The following is a 6,000-nucleotide window of genomic DNA, read 5'->3' on the forward strand; positions in this document are numbered from 1 at the left end:
TGAGGCTCTTTTAAAGCTTACACCATCTTATATTTTATTTTCCATAGCACTTAAGTTACAATTCCTATCTTCACTGCCCTTTGTAAAGTAGGCTGTAACTGAGTAGAAGGGAGCCCAATTTGGACATTCAATCTGACTATTTTGTGGCAAGAACCATAATTCCATTTCTGAAAGTCTCTCATTCAATACCATCCAACTATTCCATTGAATATGCCTCTCCTGATATACTAAAGCAAGGAAAGTTTCTGAAAACAGTGAGTCTGCAAATTTTAGAGCTTTCATTCTAAAAGCCAACACAAACCATTTTTTATTTTGTCCTGTAGGGAAAAATTAAGATGGAAAAAATAAATAAATAATGGTTTGTGGTTACTGAAAGCTTCCTAATTTATTCTCCTTTCTTGTTTGGCTTCTACTCATTTATTATAGGAAAAAGATAAAGTAAATGAACAAGAATTACTTTCCTTACTTTTCTGTCAATTAAAGGTATTTTCCAGATCCAGCCAATTAACTAATAAGAGAGCTGCATTGCATTTTAAGTTTGAGAACCCTCTGCTGTTTGATTAGATTTGGATTAGTGCCCTCTGGATGGGAACAAGAGTGATCAAAATTAGCAACACTGAAAACCTGGGTGATTTTAAATTAACTGAAATTGCAAATGGTTAGGTAATGGGACCCCGTGATTCTCTTGTTTTGTAACTTCTGTCCTGCTACCAGTGCTTGCAGTAAGAAACCTCTTTTGTTAGACAGGTGGCCCTAACAAAGAAGGGTCACTGGCTGGTAAGCTAATCTCTGAAAAAGAGAGTACTCTTACTTGTAATAAAAAAGAAAAAGGCCGCAATAAGAAAGCGAAGCAGGGACTCAAAAATTCTATTAAAAATAATTGTAAAACAGATTGTAAAACAAAATAATGGAGGCATTCTTTATCATCTGTTCAAATGCTTTGCTAAGTAAAATTTAATGTAAATAGTAGTATCCTAATGAAAATGAATAATTCGAAAGCAATGCATACAATTGCTAACCAATCACGATAGTCACAGGATGGCTCAAGTCAAAGGCTGTCAGAATATTTTTTTTACTATGAAGTCTTAAGAAAAGTGTCTGATCCTTTTCATAGATTCATAGATTCATAGATACTAGGGTCGGACGGGACCTCCATAGATCATCGAGTCCGACCCCCTGCACAGGCAGGAAAGAGTGCTGGGTTCAGATGACCCCAGCTAGATGCTTATCTAACCTCCTCTTGAAGACCTCCAGGGTAGGGGAGAGCACCACCTCCCTTGGGAGCCCGTTCCAGACCTTGGCCACTCGAACTGTGAAGATAGTTCTTCCTAATGTTTAGTCTAAATCTGCTCTCTGTTAGCTTGTGGCCATTATTTCTTGTAACCCCCGGGGGCGCCTTGGTGAATAAATACTCACCAATTCCCTTCTGTGCCCCCGTGATGAACTTATAGGCAGCCACAAGGTCTCCTCTCAACCTTCTCTTGCAGAGGCTGAAGAGCTCCACGTTCCCCAGTCTCTCCTCATAGGGCTTGGCAACTCTCCTCATAGGGCTTGGCGTCTCTCCTCATAGGGCTTTTATCATCTGTATTTCTGTTACACAGGTAACAAAAAAGTATTTGCTTCTCATAAAAGCTCTAGACATTTAAACTAATAGGTTAAAACAGTGGGATGCAGTTAGCTGTGTTAGTCTGAAGTCAAGTAGAAGGCAGGATAGATTTGAACCTTATAGACTAACCTAAGTAGATAAATAGCACCAGCTTTCAGCCCATTAAAACTTGAGCTATATATTTGTTCTATATATCTACTTCAGTCAGTCTGATTTTTATATATCTAGATATATCTATATATATAGATATAGCCTTGTGAGTCTATAGGGTGCAAATCTAGCCTACCTTCTATTAAATTAGAGGCACAGCATGGAAGCACCGTACCTGGGGCAGCTGCAACACATGGGGCAGTGCTGGCTCCTACTACGCTGATTGTAGCAGCACACACTCTTGCAAGCCCTTCACAAGGGTGGTACCCAGGGCTGCGTCCCAGGCCACCCCCACCCCCATTTATAGTACTGGGTTAAATCTGAAATCAAAGCAATCTTATACTGGGTGTGTTTACATATTCATTAATGTGCAGTAGTTACTGCCCATTTAGTTTAGTACTTAATGAAGTACTAACTAAATGCACAATAACTACAGTCACTATGCAGTAGTGCTGGTGCATGGGTTTTTTGTAATGCTTACTGTGCAGTAGCTTAATAACACTGTGCAGTAACATATTAGCATGGTTTTTGACCAGCATGGGTTTTGACAACACCAGTATAGTGTTATTAGGTTTCCTCACAGTAAGCATCTCATGTAGACACACCCATTGTATACCACTGTATATTCCAGGGTATAAAACAGTGATATAGCATTTCACAAAACCATCACTTAGAGGATGCTAAATGCCATTGCCATTTTCTTGTCATTGTTACCAGTGAGTTTCACTTCTACTATCATTAAAAGTTGAGGGTTAGACTCTAATGGCCTTACTCTCATTGACTAGCACTCTCTTCAGCTTTAACATGGATATTTGATCTTCTTATCATTTTTAACCTAGTTATTTGCATGTAGTTCATATAATCACATAATTTAGTTCACTGAACAAAGAGGGAGTATATTATGACCACAATATGGCTGGAAACCATGGGCCTACTTCTTCCATCTAAAGGGTGAAACCTCCTTTATCTTGAGTGCCTCAGTATCTGGCAGCTTGTACATGTTGAATGAGAAAAATGCTTCTATTTTGTTTTTGATTGAATTACTGTTTAAAATAGATGTAATTCTTTTTGCCTAGTTACAGCTTTCATCCCTTGCTTGGATAAACTGAAATTTTACGATTTCCATCTGAAATTAGTAATAAAAGTCAACAGATTTTTTGAAGGTACAAACTTATCTAGGAAACCTGAGAACATGATTTCTCATCTGGGTCTTGTAAGAAAGGGGAAACCTCTGGATCTGTTTAAAAAGTATTGACCTTTTTCATAAGACAGGAATATTTCCCTCTGCTTATTACCAAAACAGCTTTCATATAGGGTACCTAGGGGATTGTGTGTGCAGATGCAGTGAACATAACACCTTTATTCAGATATAATGTTTATCCATATCTGGAAGTTCAGGGCTACTCTCACAGAGTTATATTGCCTCATTTTCAGACATTGGCACGAACAGATCAGGAAAGGTAAGAAGGTAGGTAGATAAGATTGCACTGCATTGTATTACACTGAATTATGTTGCATGGTTTATTATAATTTGTTGGAAGGCACTTCTTCTTATACTGAGCTTTTATCATGCTGTTCATTAATGCTATTCATAGTATCAACGAGTACATGATATAAAGATTATCCCTGTATAATAATGGGAATGATGAAAGACCGGTTTGTCTCTCTTACACCATATATTTCTTCTAATATCTTTCAATTACAGTAATCTTAGGTTTAACCTCTAATAGCATGTGACTTTTAAATTGATGGTTTCTCTTTAAAGGGGAATGACCTTATGGGAGCTCCAGAAAATCTAAGGTCATCAAACATTCCATTTTACATCATCTTTTAATGCCTGTAACATAGGAAGGGACTGGGGCTTGGCAACATTTGCCTGAAGAAGTCTATCTGAAAGCCTTGGTGTTTGTTCTCTCATAATGGCCATGGTAAGCAGATCCCTCTATGCAAGGCTGGCCAGTTGTGAAAGATTAAGCAATCTTAACCTGCCAGAATGCAGAGCCCAGTTTTCTGCCTTTTCATGGCATCCTGCACTGAGTGGTCACTCTGATATCCAACTTGCAGTGCTGTTGGTTGACAGAAATATAATGAAAGGATTCAGAACAGCTATTTTAAATAGATTGCACTGCATGATTTACTGTCCTTTGTTGGAAGGCACTTCTCATTATACTGAGTTTTTATCATGGCTATTAATATTATCACTGGGTGGGTGATATAAAGATTACTCCTGTATAATAAGGGGAACGATGAAAGACCTGTTTGTGCCTCTCATCTCAAGCGCACTGAAGATAGTTTGAAAAGTAATTACCGTTATGATAGCAGCCTGAAAATACAAAGCAAACTTGAAACCTAAGGTTGCATTTCTTCTTTCATATGGAAATATGTTCAACAGTAGCCTTATATGAACTCCGCTCCAATTTACACCTACATATATAGCAAGAGTAATTGCTTTGATTTCAGTGGAGTTCTGCACAAACAGAGGCATTCTCCCACACAGATCTAATTGAAAGACTGGGGCCCACAGTTGGTAGTTTAGTTATACTGTTCTACCAGTTAACTCTCACATTTCTGAGGGATTGGTGTTTTGTCTATTTAGTTAATGTTCAACCATAAACTGTAGTCACCACTTGTTTGAAGCAAAACCCAGTAAGAGAAACCATCTCTTATTAGGAACAGTTGCCCTGAGAATATTTTCTGTACCTTGTACTCAGATAACCCTTCCCATAACAGCAACAGGCACTTGAAGCAACATAACACCAGTTTACTTACATGTGGCTACTAGCAGGCATCTACTTAAGATAGATAACTGTGGTCCTCACTCAAGCTGATCTTACACTGAGGGACTCTAAATGAGGCTTTGTTTTGTTTTTGCATTACAGTTTCAACAAGATTACAGCCAAAACTGCAAGAATACAGCAAGAACCCTTATACAGCAAGAACAAAGATGGTCCCTTCCTTCCCTTAAACCATAAACCATGTAATTACAACAAAGTAATGCAAATGGATTGTAAGTAGGTGGTATAATCACCATTAATATGGCTGTAGCAAGGCAACGACAGCCACACAGATCACCATCCAGATATAACTTTAACAAGTTAAAACTACCCCTTTTCCTAGGTTGTGGTTTTACAAAAGATACTTAAGATTAAAAGAATAAAGTCTATTGTAGTTACCTCCTTATGCTTCTTTGCTTACAGGATTCTTCTTGGAGCAGTTCATATATGAGGTCCTCTCTCTCCTTTCTGAAGAATTACAGCTGTTTTCATTGTAATGAACTGTAGTTATTCAAAGCCCACAGTATTTTCTAATCAGATTGTTACAAACTAATGGACTGTGGTTTTTCATGAGGGCATTGCTAAATGGTTGCAACAAACAAAAAGGAGGGCATGTTGGAGGGCAGAACAGAGTGACACTGATAGGAGAACAGAGTAGATTCAGAACGTGATGGCTCAAAATAAAAAAAAATTCTGTTTCTGTATAGCATTCTAATATTATAAAAGCCTAAGTCTGTCTGTTTGTCCGTAATGCTTTATTCATGCTTTGATTGGCTGACAAACAGCCAGTCAGAGTGCAAACAAGTGTTCTAACAGGATCAGGTGGCTGGTGGAGTGTTGCCATGATGGTAGGGATACAGGGGATTGGGGAGGTGGACAAGGCTCGCTTCCTGGAGGCAGAGGCAAAGGAGCAGACAGAGCGCTGTGTTACCAAATTTGCCCATTACTTTGGGGTGTGCTCATTTATTAGGGATAGTTTCTAGGGTCTTAGTGATTCTGTCAATGTGCTGCTTGTGTTACTATACGGAGCTGTATTTCTCCCTTCTGCAAGCCCTCACCCCCAATGGAGCTATCTTGCAGGACTCAATCTCAATGGGACTGGGTTCCTCCAGTCACCAAATCAGTCATACACACAAACACACACACATTAACGTGACACGCCTGACCTGGCCGGGCTGATCAGCATGAACAGGCTGACACCCTCATATGCCAAGAATCAGTTCATAAGAGCAACAATAAAATGCAGTCAGACACAAGCACACAGGTGAACAGAATCCCTCTGAAGCCGGCTGGGTGTCCAGCTGACACCCTCATGGGCCAGCATTCAGTTCATAAGGGCACATCTGAGTCAAACTGGGTCAATCAGCCTGTACAAGCTGATCCCCTTATGTGTTTCAAACTCAGCACGTCCCAATCTTTGGCCTCTTGATGAGCAGACCCCACAATAATTTGGGCTTCACAGGGATCTTT

At 39.3% G+C, this 6,000-nt stretch overlaps 1 long non-coding RNA gene across 2 annotated transcripts in view; it reads right to left on the reverse strand.

Annotated features, from left to right (window-relative positions):
* Positions 1-5,564, reverse strand: part of LOC132247719 (uncharacterized) — a 39,748-nt gene extending 34,184 nt beyond the window's left edge. The window contains exons 1-2 of one of the 2 annotated variants that reach the window (XR_009459060.1): positions 4,930-5,564; positions 1,417-1,590 (exon numbers count right to left, since the gene is read on the reverse strand). This is a non-coding gene — a long non-coding RNA (uncharacterized LOC132247719). The other variant, XR_009459059.1, reaches the window with a different exon arrangement.
* Positions 5,565-6,000: the final 436 nt, after the last annotated feature.

Source organism: Alligator mississippiensis, chromosome 1, assembly GCF_030867095.1.
Source record: "Alligator mississippiensis isolate rAllMis1 chromosome 1, rAllMis1, whole genome shotgun sequence".
Lineage (NCBI taxonomy): Eukaryota > Metazoa > Chordata > Crocodylia > Alligatoridae > Alligator > Alligator mississippiensis.